Here is a 14,439-nt window from a genome sequence, read left to right on the forward strand (position 1 = left end):
CTTTCTTTCTTTCTTTCTTTCTTTCTTTCTTTCTTTCTTTCTTTCTTCTTTTCCTTCTTTCTTTCTCAAACTGAAGATAGTAGAGAGAAGGCATTGGTGTTAAGGATGATAGAGAAAAGGCTTCTTATAAAATATGAGATTTTAGTTGGGACTTGAAAGGAGCTAGGAGGTAGAGATATGGAGGGAGAAAATTCTACACATTGAGGATAATCAGTGAAAATGCTCAAATCAAGAAATAGAATAAGATAAAAATAAATAAAATAATAAATAAAAATTAATTAATTAATTAAAATTAAAATAAATAAATAAAATAAAATATATAATAAATAAATAAATGAAAGCAAAAACAAACATAAAAATCCACCAGGTATTTATCTGACATACACTTCACAAGTAGTGAAGCATGACTCAGCACTTCTCAAGTTAGTTGGTCCCACTTGTGGACAGCTCTAACTGAAAGTTTTTCCCCTTATATTGACCCTAAATCTTCCATTCTGCCCCTTCTACCCACATTCTTAATTCTGCAATCTGAGGACAAGGTAAATAATTCAAGTTCCTCTTCCATATGATGAATTAGTGACAAAACCACAAGAAAAGCTATACATTCTCTTATTGTCTCTCTTTTTATCTTGAGTATAACCCTGAATTTTTTTCTCTGCTTTTGTCCCAGGTATATATGGCACCTGTTGCACCAATAAATTAGAGTCAGGCGCACTGAAATCAAGAAGGAAAGAAAGAAAGAAAGAAAGAAAGAAAGAAAGAAAGAAAGAAAGAAAGAAAGAAAGAAAGAAAGAAAGAAAGGAAGGAAGGAAGGAAGGAAGGAAGGAAGGAAGGAAGGAAGGAAGGAAGGAAGGAAGGAAGGAAGAAAGGAAGGAAGGAAGGAAGAAAAGAAGAAAGAAAGGAAGGAAGGAAGGAAGAAAGGAAGGAAGAAAGGAAGAAAGAAAGGAAGAAACAAAGAGAGAGAAAGAATGAAGAAAAGGAAAAAATAAGGAAAGGAGAGAAGAGGAGAGGAAAGGAAAGGAAAGGAAAGGAAAAAAAGAAAAGGAAAACCACCTTGCATGTATCTGAGTATTTCTGTTCTACTACAGAATAGATATATAGTCAGGGAGATAATCACTTTGCACAGGGAACAAGTGTGGAAGATCAAAAAGACATATACTCCTACTTGGGAATACAGAGATTACTAATGGGGGAGCTGTAGGTCTGTTTGAAAGCCCCTATTAGCATCACCCCATGGTAGAAAGGGGGTTTGCTCGTCTTGCTTTCTGCTCCCTGGTCACTGACTAAAACCAAAATGTTTTCTCCTGAAAAACACTGAGAACCATTTCTAAAGTGATTATTGTCATTTTAGAGGTGATTCAGACCAAGGTTGTCAGCAGTTTCCTTTAAAGGGTCCATAACTGTCTTAAAAGGGCAGAAGCTCATAGTAGCTGAAGTGGTTAGTTTAGGGAAGGTATCCTTTTAATGTGAAATAAGCAAGAAAGTTCTGTCTGCCATCTCTTAGCCAGTAAATATCTGGAGACAAGATATAACAAAGAATTATTAATGTGTGGGCTATTTTTTCAAAACCAATTAATTAGATTCAACCCCTCTCTTGGAATATCTGCTCAAAGTTCCTTCAATACAATCTTTCTCATTTAGTTTCCTTCAATCCGCTCACTCTATTTGACCTATATTTAGAGCCAAGGGGCTCCAATGAGAACCTTGACTATGAGAGTCAAAGAATGTTCACAGCAATATCGGGGAAAATAGATAAAAAGAGAAAGTAAATGATGGAAGACCTCAAAGTTGTTTAAATTGTGCGTTTGTGGTTGAGACGAGAAAGAATGAGAGAAATTGTAAAGTCAAAAAGGATCATGACAATAACCCAGCATGACTTCATTTCATTTTATCAGCATAGCCCCCTCAAAAGCAAATGTTTCATCAATAAAAAAAAAAAAATGCTGGACCAAATTCATCAATGTAGGGAATGTCAGGTTAGTGACTTCCTCCCTAATTCAGATTAGCATCTTTTCTGAAACCTATAGTATTAGAGAGATGCCCATGGCATTGAGAGGTTAAAGAAACCTCCCAGAGTCACATGTTCTGCATCTGTCAAAGGCAGATTTTCTCGATTGGTTCTCTGTCACTCCAGAGTGCCTCACAACAATTACAAATTTTAAAATGCTATCATAAATGTATCCTTCTACATACAAGGTATTTTGCCTATTACTATTTTTTAAAATTTATTTTATTTTAATTTATGGAATAAAACAATCGTTTCTATAACATAGTATAATAAAAAGATGATTGCATATGAAAGTGTAAATCTACTATATACAACTTGTTATTCTTTTAAAATATACAACAGTTGTGTAATTTTTTTTTCTTTTCTCCCCTCACCCTGCCCTAGAGATGGCCACCACTAGAGATTTTACATATATATATATATAAACACATACATATATAATTATTCTATACATCTATTTGTCAATTCTTTCCTAGACACAGACAGTATCTTTCTTTATATATCCTTTTGAGAGGAGACAGTATACAAAAACAAAAAGTAGAAGATTTACTTCAAGAAACTAGTAATTGAGGGGGTTTCCCTTAGTGTAATTAATAGGAAAAATATAGGAGTAGAAAAAAAATTGACTTCACATAGTGAGAGTAAAGGGCAACAGATGGATAGACTGTGTACTCCATTGGTACGCTTGCAATTTTTAACGTTCATAGTTCCCAGTAACAGGAATTTTGGGAAATGACTACTGCTTCCCATCACAATATAGTTTAAGCTCATTTTCCACCTGTGCTGTCTACTAACTGGTTATCCTTTGGCTTGATTGTAATACATTTGGCACAGAGAGCACATAGGCTAGTGAATAACAAATCATAGAATGATAAAAGAACTTAGAATGTTGAGTGGACCCCCTGTGGTAAATTTGTGGGAAGCTATGGATAAAAGGGGTGGGAAAGTCACAGAGGGCTCAGTTTCATCTATAACACTAAAGCCTGATAGATCAAAGGCAAGATGGGGTGGCATGTGTGTGCTGTCATCTGAATTTTTGAAGGAAGAACCCATATTGATGAGATCACAGAACCATTGGGGTATTAGAGTAAAAGGGAGGATAAAGGGGGAGATATGATAGTTGACTCACCTACCTGCCTTCCTAATGGGATACAACTAAGACAAAGAAATGAAAAAAAGAAAAACCAACCAACATGGAATAGGGGTAAACAATATATTTAATTCCTATCTCACACAATCATTTCACAGATCCAAGGAGATAAATGCACATATTTAAAGCATTTTGTAAACTTTACAGCACTCTATAGATGTCAACAATGATGATAATGATGGTGATGGTGGTGTTTATAATTTCTTCCCTATTTATCTTGGGCATATCCTCACATAGACAATGGGAGATATAGACTCCGTAGGGTGATAAAGTGTGACAGTATTGCTTCAGCCCGTACAATTCCACAAGAATAGATATGAATGGGATTGATGGTAATTTCCTTTTATTAAAAAATGTCTTTCCATTTTGAATGATCACTCTAAAGGCCAATTTATTCTTCAGGCAAGAAACAACATACCGTTTTTCTTTTCCTCCTTCCCTTTCTCCTCATCAATTTCCCCTTACCCTCCCCTCTTCTTTTTTACTTCCCTTAGCCTTTCCTCTCCCCTGCTCTCCCCTCCTCTTCCCTTTCTCTCTTTTTCCACCCCCACTGCATATAACCTGATTTCTAGTAACTAGGGACTGAAAAGGTAATCAGGATTCAAGTGTGTTGAATATCACAACTGGGATTTACATTTAAATGCCTTAAAAACTTCCAAAGAAACCTCCTCTGTCTCCTTTAAAATGGTTCAAAAGTCTAATCACCAACTGGAGAGGATACTGCTGCTCCTAGGGGTCTAACAGCTGTGGAGAAGACCCAGAGAACTCCTTTCCTGCCTCTCCGTAAACACCACCACTTTCTCTGTCTTGAATGGGGTCTGGATTCAACCCAAATGTGACTGAAATCAGTGTCATTTGTAGGTCCTAAATATGCTAAACTTCATCCCTAAACAGTTATCATCTAATGTTTATTTACCAGTTAATGGTTTATTTCATTACAACCCTGAGAAATGGGCTTCACTTCCCTACCATCCTAGTAACTGCTAGTGTTCAGATAAGTTTTGTTAAAGTCATCTTAAAGTAAACTCTCTCTCTCTCTCTCTCTCTGTCTCTCTCTCTCATTTGTTTTGTTCAGTTGTGTCTGACTCTTTGTGTCCCCATTTGGAGTTTTCTTGCCAGAGATACTAGATACTAGAATGGTTTCCCATTTCCTTCTCCAGCTCATTTTACAGATAAGGAAACTGAGGCAAACAGTGACTTGCCCATAAAAATAGGGATTGATCTATGATTTCCTTGGTATAGGGAATTCCTGAGTGGGGAAACTTTGCCTACCAATGTATATCAGCATCTTATCTGCTTCTTATATTAGAGGAGTATTCTCTAGGCTACTTAGAGGTTAAGTAATTTGCTCAGATAAACACAGTCAGTACACGTTATAAGTGCTATTTGAACCCAGTTCTTCCTGGCATTAAGGCCAGCACTCTGTTCACTGTGACACACTGTGTATCAGCTAGCATGTGTGATGTGTCTTTGTGTGCGTGTTGTGCATGCAAAAAAATCATATATGCAGAGCTAGGAAATTCCTTAGAAACCATCCAATTCTTTTATTTTACAAGTGAAGAACTAAGCCCTGGAAAAGTTTAATAATAACTCCCATTTATATAGTAATTACTATATGATAGACATTGTGTTAAACATTTTATAATTATTAACATATATGATCTTTACAACAACCCTTGTAGGCAAGTGCTGTTTTTATTCCCATTTTACAGTTAAGGAAACTGAGACAAACAGAGGTTAAGTGATTTGTTCAAGGGTACAAAGCTAGTAAGTGTTTGCTGCTGGATCCGAACTCAGGTCTTTCCGACTTCATGCCCAGAGCTCTATCTGCTAGACCACCTAGCTGCTCTTGATTTAGTGATTTACCCAAGGTCAGAAAAGTAGCAAATAGCAGAGATAGGATTCGAATCTGTGTTCTGGAACTCCAAGTCTGGCACATATTGAGTATAATAAAAAGAGGCAGTAGGGGAGTTGATGGATGGCTCACATTAGAGTAAGGATGATCTGGTTTTAAGATCAGTGTCAGACACATACTGGCCATCTGACCCTGGACAAGTCACTGAAAGTCTAATTGCCTCAAGCAGATCACTAAAATTAGAAGTTATAGAACAAATGCTGAGCTAAACTGATAGAGGAAATTTTCTCACTGGAAATTCCTTATACTAGTGAAATCATAGATTGATTCTATCTCTTTCTGTCAAAAGAGTGATATTGGAGGCACTGGGTTCAAATTTTACCTCTTCCAGTCATAAGCTGGGTGACTATAGAATGTCAATTAACTTCTATGAAGTTTCCTTAATGTCCCCTTATTTAAATAGCAATGAAAATAGGATTTGGACAGCTAGGTGGCTCCATAGTGCATAGGGTGGTGGATCTGGAGTCAGGAATACTCAGCTTCAAGAGTTCAAATCTGGCCTCAGACACTTACTAGCTGTGTGACCCTGGACAAGTCACTTAACCCTCTTTGCCAGAAGGAAATGGCAAACCACTCCATTATATCTGCCAAGAAAACCCCAAATAAGCTCAAGAAGGGTCAGACGTGACTGAAAAACAACTCAACAAAAACAATAATAGAATTATTGTGAGCATCAAATAAGGGGATCATAAAAGCACCTGCCTCTCAGGGTTGTCATGAAGATTAAATGAGGTAATAATTGTAAAGTGCTTTGCACAGTGCTTGGCATACAGGAGGGACTGTATAAATGATAACTCTCCTCATCAAATAAGATCCAATATGTAAAGAACTTTGCAAATTTCAAAATGCTATAGAAATGAGTTGTTTTAATTATTCATATATATATATACATGCCATATATGTATATGCATGTGTGTATGCATGTATATATGTATATATGTGTGTATATATATGTGTATATATATATATACAGGTATATATATATATAGTAGTTTATCTTCTTAGATTTTGAGATTGAGTTTTTGAAGTGGTAACAAATTTTATCTCTTTTTTTAATTGTAACTAAACAGAAAAAAAGATTAGTAGTGGAACAAAAAGCTATTTAAACCACATTTTAGATTTGCAAAGAACTTTATACATTTTTTTTATTTGCTTGTCATAACAATTTTGTAACTGGGTATTACAATCATCCTCATTTTACAGATGGGGAAATCGAGGCTCATTGCTGTCAGCTGAGTTTCCCGTAGTCACACAGTAAATAGAGCAGGTGATGCATGAACTCCTTACTTAAAGTCCAACGTGCTTTTGACTGTGCCTTGCTTGCTACCTCCCTGAAACACATATTTTATTCAGAATTTAATAATTAAATGACATGAGTCAATGAGCTCTATTCAGTCATTTTGGTCATTCACCAATGGCTCCTCGGACACATCCCTAAGACAGCTGGAAGCATAATCAGTCCTATATTTCAGTAACCCAGTTAGCTGATGGCTCATTTAACTCCTTTGTCCTTTTTTTGTCCTTGTCCCCAAAAAAGGACAAAGGAAAATACAATTTGGTCAAGCCCCGATAAATCAATAACTTAATGCAGTTAGTTACACTTACTTAGTGCAGTTAATATTAAGAGCTTGTAAGAGTTCCCTTGTATTTACTTCTTTATTCCCACATCAGCCGTTACAGAACATTCTCATTTTCCACATGAAAGCCACAGGAGCCATTTCCTCCGCAGACCCAACAAACTGAGCACCAAAAGATTAAGTGGCTAAGCTTCCTAACGCTGCTTGTTTAGCTTTGCCCACAGGATTTAAATTTGCACTACACTGTTGAACATCCTAAAATAATTTAACCACATCCCAAACACTGCATAAACAAAGTTGGTTCCATTTCTCGCCTCTTTAGATTGTGCGTCCAAAGCTATTTCTCCCAAATTAAATGCCATTTGGTTTGCATTAGAATAATCAGGACAACAGCAAACATTAATAAGTCTGCAACAATAGCAAAGTTATTCTCTTTTCTGAATAGCACTAAATGGTGGTGAGATATATTCGAGCAATGCCCAACTCCACTTGGACCTTTTTTCAAAATAGCTGTGGCTACTCAACCCTGCTTAAGCATCTGATTTCAATTGGTGCCATTTCTAGACTTCATAAAACACAGGTGTGATTAGAAAGAGATGGTAAGGATATGGCTGCTAATGGTCAGGCTGACCTGGCTTTAGCTGTAACCAGAGGTAATCTCTCATCATAGGACGGTTAGGCTCGCATCACAGAAATACCTTTATGATAACACTTAGAGTGTCTTGGGGTCATCATAAATAGGTCTGACTGACCTATTATATAGCATGTGCTAGTGGGAAAAACAGAGACAGAGATTATCTATCTGACTTTTTCAAGGACAGAAACAGAAATATAGATTTGGTCATTTCATATAGCACAATTCCTTTGAAAAGAAACCTCAATATGAACCTTAGATCAATATCCATATGACATGCTTTAAATGGATAAAGTTGAGATGACATCAAGGTGCCAGCTTCTCTTACTCTAAAGCAAAGTGAAGATTGTTTTTTTTTTAAGGAGAGGGAGTTCTAATAAAAACTGCCTTTAACTATTGGAAAGAAAAACTGTATGTGGGAAATGATCTGGACCTTTAAGTTCCCTTCTAGCCTGAAGAACATAATGACAAAAGCTGAACGTACGAAGAGTGATTAAGTATGATGTTCATGAAGTATGCACGGTTTCTATAATCTGGGGGAAAGCAGCATTTTCTAATCAATTTTTCACTTCTCGATCATTATCATGCAATTATATTATACAATTATTCATTATTCATATTCTGATCAATTATTATAGTGCCTCACACATACTATGTATTGAACGAATGCTTTTTGACTGACAATTATCCAGTTTTTATTATTTTTGGCAGAGTCCTAATTAGTGATTTTTTTTAACCTGGGCTAGTCACATGAAGGGAGGATGGTGGTGGCAGATAAAAGCTCATCTAGGATGCAGCCTCCAGGAATGGGGACATTCCTAGGACATTTTATGTTAGGTAATTTTTGTGGTTATTGTCTTTTATCTCACAAGTAAGGATTGTATCATTTATGGTATTTGTCTCCAGTGCCTGTGACACATAGTTGTTGTTCAATTGTTTTAGTCATTTCTGACTCTTCAAGACCATTTTTGGTAATTACTGGAGTGGTCTGCCATTTCTTTCTCAAGTTCTTTTCGCAAATGAGGAAACTGAGGCAAACAGGGTTAAGCAACTTGCCTATGATCGCACAACTATTAAGTGTCCGAGGTCAGATTTGAACTCAGGTAGATAAGTCTTCTTGACTCCAGGTCCAGCTTTCTTTCCACTGTGCCATGACACATAGTAGCCCCTCAAAGAATGCTTTAAAAAATTAGAATATCAGACTTTTAATAATAAAAGTGAAAAGATGTCAAAGATGGACAAAATATCTTTTTTTTTTAAGACTGGACACAAGAAGTACATTCTTTGAAAATGTGACCACATTTTAAAAATGTATTTATTTTATTCTGAACTTCAGAAAGTTGCAAAAGGGTTTTTTTGATTGATTGGTTGATAACCAAGTGATAAGTTCAGTTGTTTCTAGACTGCTGAAGGACTGCCAATACTGGCAGGCTTCTCTCAATTTCAGCGTCCTGGGGCAGAGTCCCAGTAGCCCAGGCCTAGGTATAAGCTGGTAGTCAGCACGCTTGATGTGTTTTACAGTTTCTACATTTGAAGAGCTAAGGTAGTGTTTCCCCAACATTTCTTCCATGCTTCCCCGTTCCTGCATTGAGCATCCCTCCCTACCCCCCACCCCTACTATGTAACAATGTTGTGCGATGTTTGCTACGCTACTGGGGTCCTTAAATCCACTCTTACCATTTTTTACATAAGGACCCAGACAAAGGACCGCATTCTTTACGAGCAATTGCACGCATTAGCAAGCTGTGAATTTGTCAGTCCACCACTTGAACTGCCTCGATATTGTTCTAACCCGCATACCAAGATGCCTTTTCAAAGTTAACAATTGTGATTTCTAACATCACAGTGGTGTTTTTGTTTCTGCTGTGTGCTTTGATATTGGCAGGAATCAGTTTAAAAGGATGTGATGAAGCCTTCATTAGAGGACTATGATTCTCATAGACTCTGGGAAAGCAGCCAGGGGAATCAATTGGTGAAATATTCAAAGCGAAAGGTGCACCACCCTCCTTTATATTCACATATGCCGAAGCCAACTGCTGAGGCGGAGAACTAAAGAAGCTTCCTTGTCCTAGTCTGTGGTGCGTGTGTGAGTGTGTGTGTGTGTGTGTGTGTGTGTGTGCACGCTTCCTTTTGCCCATCTGAATAAATTGGATGTCTCTCATTTCCTCACAGCCCCTAATACTTGCTTTTATTAGATTGCTTTCTGCCTGATAAGTTATGATATACTGAGAATTCCCTAATCGTGGCAGCGGTGGGATTGGAAACGGGGCTGCAGGCAAGTCCGGAGGAGAACAGTTCTGTGGGTACTACACTGCACTAGAGGACAGTTGGCCTGGAGATACTCTCCGCCAGAGTCAAAGGAGTAAAGGAAATTCACGTTTGTGGGATGTGGAGCTGACTTTCACCTGATTATGAGAAAATCAGGCTAGGTTTAAAAAAAAAAAAGCAGAGCTTCATAAGGAGAGAAACTATCATCAGCTTTCCTGGCTCCCAAGCCTTCCTGTCAATCCCCTTGTCCCAGAGCCAGGTTATAATATAGGAAGGGGGAGAAGGTAGCAAGTCACAGGGCCAACACTCTCTCCCATCACACATTATTTAGATTAGCTAATAAAGTCGGCTAAGCTTTTGAGAAGCCAGTATCAGAGATCAGGCAATTAATTTTATCTTCATTTCCAATCTATAGCTGGTAACGGTTAGATTTCTTTCCCTCTTTCCTTTTCCCTTCAAAACATAGACTTTGGGAATACATTGGGTAAAATTATACATTTAATTTGGCCAATCATAGTTTGATTCGATAAACTTTAGAGACATGACAGGGGGACAACGCTGTATGGAATACATAATATCGACTTCCTCTGGAATCCATCAAACATGCAGGCCTCACTGACACGGCCGCAGGGGCGAAGGAAAACCTTCTCAACTTAATAAAGCCACTTATTTACAGTGAATCCCCACACACATTATACACATTAGGCATATTTTAATGATTCATTTATATTGGATTCCCCCAAGAAATCAATGTTCTCTTTTAATTCCTTGTAAGTGGGTTAGAGTAATAAAGTTTTTGAGCTGAAAAGTTTCTTAGAGTACCTCTAGCCCAACTCCCTTATTTAACAATTGAGAACTTGAGAGGTTTAAACAACTTGCATATGAGGTTTAAACAACTTGCATATGGCCACCCAGGTTAGAGATAGAGCTGAGACCAGATCCTTGGCCTCTTAGCAGCTCAGGCCACTGACTCAGGAAAGCCAGAAGGTCAGTAAGGTCCGTCAATGAGTAGGAGAATACATTATTTGGAGTTCTGAAAGTAAAATAAATAAATAAATGAAATAACAGTCCCAGTTTAGACAAATGAGCATAAACTGCAATACTAGGTTATTACATTTAGTTTATTTTTTTTTAGGCAATTGGGGTTAAGTGACTTGCCCAAGGTCACATAGCTAGTAAGTGTTAAGTGTTTGGTCTGAGGCCAAATTTGAACTCAGGTCCTCCTGACTTCAGGGCCTAGGTGCTATCTACTGTGCCACCTAGCTGCCCTTTAGTTAACTTCTCTTAAAGTTTCTCAAAATGCAGCACCCAAGAGCAATTAAGAAATGATGTTGCCTATTTATAATAAATCAGGGTTTCAGCAATAATGCCAAAAATAATTGCCAGCTTGAAAACATTCCATTATCCATCAAAATTCTGGTGTAAATATAGAATTTATGAAAAATTAGCATGCCATCAGTGAATAATGGATGAACTTGAATCTGCTTTAAATAGACTTTGTTAATCTATTCCCTACTCAAGCAGACTATTGTCTTCAGTACAGTTTTTAATTTTAGTCCATGACATTGACCAAGGGTTAGATTTAAATCTTCAGTTTTCTTACTAAGATGCTAATAGAATATTTATTTTGTATATATTTTGTATGCATCCATACGTTTGAATCTTGTCTCCCCTGATAAAATGCAAAATCCTTAGAGTAGAGATTTTTTTTCATTTTTTTTTTGTCTTTGTAACTTCAGCACTTAGCACAGTGCCTAGAGCATAGTGACAGTTTAATGAATGCTTTTTGGTTGATTGATTGAATGAATGATTGGTTAATTGATTCATGTTTTAAGTGTTTTTTTCCTGAATATTTCACTAAGTAGATTTAAAGTAAACTAAAGAAAAGTAAGAACAATATGAAAAGATTTAAAAGATTTTATATATGCACTGAAATCCTGAAGGGGAAATTTATAGAGGAAATGGATAAATGCATTTTAGATAGGAGATAAAGAATAAAGAGGCAAGGAGGCATATTAGAAAGAACATTAGACTAGGAATTTGGAGGCTTGGCTTCTAATCTGGTTATTAAGAATGTAGCCACACTGCCCTTGGAGTCAGGAAGATCTGAGTTCCGATCTGACCTTAGTTAGTAAGTACTACCTATGTGACCTTGGGCAAGTAATTTAACCCCGATTACCTAAAAAAAAAAAAAAGTCAAGAATATAATAATAACTACCAAAATGTTTATAAAACTTGAAGGTTATAATATTCTCATAAGCCACCACACTCAAAGCATCTATAATTTCATCAATATGGGGAAGTTCCCCCTTCATCAAGGTACATTATAAGTCTTCTGTAACTGAAGAGGTAAGAGGTAAGTACTAGGGAGCTAACTGAGACATAGAGGGGATGATTGATTTTGCCCAGAATCACATAGCTGGTAGTTGGAATCTCATGACTTTAACTTGGGTTTTCTTCCATAAGATTGCTCCATCCATTATCCATACAATAATCCGTTGTCTGCTATATTGGAAAAAGGACTGGATGTGAGTTCAACTTCTAGTTCCATTTCTTACTATCTCAATAACTATGAACTAAAAATTCACTTAGTCTCTCTGGGCCTCAGCTCCTCATATGGAAAAAATGAGGGAGTTGTTCTACACGACCTTTATATTTCTAAATCTATAATTGTAGGATCCTGTATCCCAGAGGAAGAAATGGAACATTGATTAATGAATACATATTTAGGCATTATGGTAGGCTCCTGGGATAGGAATGGGGATTTTTTTTCTGTGATTTCAATGGTATATGGAACTCCAGAGTGAGAAAACTCCACCTAGAAATGTAGATTAGCACATTCTCTGAAATTTATTGTCTTGGAGAATTGACTAGAATGCTGAGTGGTTAAGTGACTTGCCCTGGGTCACAGTCAATATGTATCCGAGATGGAATTTGAACTCAAGTCTTCTTGTCATTAAGGCAAGCCCTCTATCTTCTTTACTATGCTACCTCTCCTCTTGAGATAAAAGATAAAGAATTAAACAATTTCTATTCCCCCAAAGCCCATATACCATGGAGGGAAATAACACATATAGGTAGAGATAAAACAAATGCAAGGTTATTTTGGGTTGGGGGAGCTGAGTAAATAACCAATTCAATTACCCAATTATAAGCCTCTAAGGGGACCAGGAAGGCCACATATAGAAGATTTCTGAGCTAGAAAATAGGGATTTGAAGAGACAGGGGTCAATATGGAGTGCATGTGAGGCTTGACAACAGAGAATTTAAGGGACTAGCTCATGGTCACACAATGAATTCTGCCATTAACCATCAGTGTGATCTTAAACAAGGAACTTAATCTTCCTTAGGCTGCATTTTCTGTAGCTGTAAAATAAGAGTGTCAGAATAGGTGATTACTCAGATCTGTTCCAACTTACAAAATCTATAATTCTAATTAATGAAGTTAAGAATAGAATATACATGCTAGTAAGGAAGCAGGAAGAAAAGATGAAGTAGAAAACCCCAGGACTGCCTTTTCTGGTTCATCTCAATAGAATTATTATGATGGTCTGAAGGTCAGCAGATATATTGAAAAACTGGCATCCCAGATTCTCTGCTGCTTGGCATATCAGAAGGACCACCTGGAACCAGTCTCTAGGAAGCTCAACAGTCTGTAATAAAAAGGACTTTTTAGTTCATTGTTCCCGTTGCTCTTTGATTGGTCTTCAAACCAATAGGGTGACTCTTTTTTTTTTGTTCATTTTCTTAGAGATACATTATTTCATAGATCATAGTTACTGAAGATTAAACAGATCCCGCAAAATCCTTATTTCCCCCCTTAAATAAAAGAAACCACGTGCCCTGGATAAAAAGTTAGCCACAAAGTCACACAACTATATGACATTTCTGGATGTCATTCCTAATGTTCTTCTTTGCAGGTCTCTAACCATATGGAACAATGCCATCAGTCATATGATCACTCCATTTCATGTAGGATTGATTTAGTTATTTTGCGTTACATAATAAAGGCATCATCATAAGGCTTTGAACATTTTTTTTTTACATTCCCAGATAAAAAATGAGTATTTAGCCTATCACATCCATGTGTTTCAGTTTTTGTGTTACTACTGAGTCAATCAGCTTGACAGCTCTATTCTCACAGATGGTGATTTCTCTCTCTCCCTCTCTTCTTTTTGATTGACTTGGCATGAGCAATGACACAACAGCCCAGGACCAAAGGGAATGCTTCTTTCCAGGGTTATTGTTTTGATTTCTATTCACAACTAACTCTGTCTCATTGAGATCTTCCAATAAAAACAAAGCATTTGGATTATTTTCAAAGTAATAATGCCCCAAGGTGAAATTTAATATAAAAATCCAACTTTTTTTTGCAAGTCAGCAAAAAGAACTGAAAAATATTTAATACTTGGAAGAATGACCAGGATGAATTTTTATTGTAGCACTAGGTCAGTGACTGTCTGATTCAATGAGTATATCATGCATTGAAAAAAAAAACCAGATCTCTTGAGGGTCAATTGAGACATCATAGGTGTGTGACCAGTTCTTAGACAAATATTCATTCTTTCCTTCTATTGTCACTACTGCTTGTAAAGCACTAAGCTGGGGGACAGAGCAAGTTTAGATATGACATGATCTGTGTTCTTATGCACCTTATGGTCCAGTAGAGGTATATGAAAACAGTGAAAGGCTATGTAGGTAGCATTGATATAACGATTTGAAGTTAGAAAAGCATTTAACATAAGCTAGTTTTATTTAACCCTCACAAGAACCCTGGGAGGCAGATTTTATTACATTTTACAGAAGAGAAAACTGCAGTTGAGAAAGGTTAAGTGACTTGCCAAGGGTTACATAGCTAAGTAAGTAGATGTCTAAGACAGAATTTGA

Source organism: Vombatus ursinus, unplaced genomic scaffold, assembly GCF_900497805.2.
Source record: "Vombatus ursinus unplaced genomic scaffold, bare-nosed wombat genome assembly UNPS02014803.1, whole genome shotgun sequence".
Classification (NCBI taxonomy): Eukaryota; Metazoa; Chordata; class Mammalia; order Diprotodontia; family Vombatidae; genus Vombatus; species Vombatus ursinus.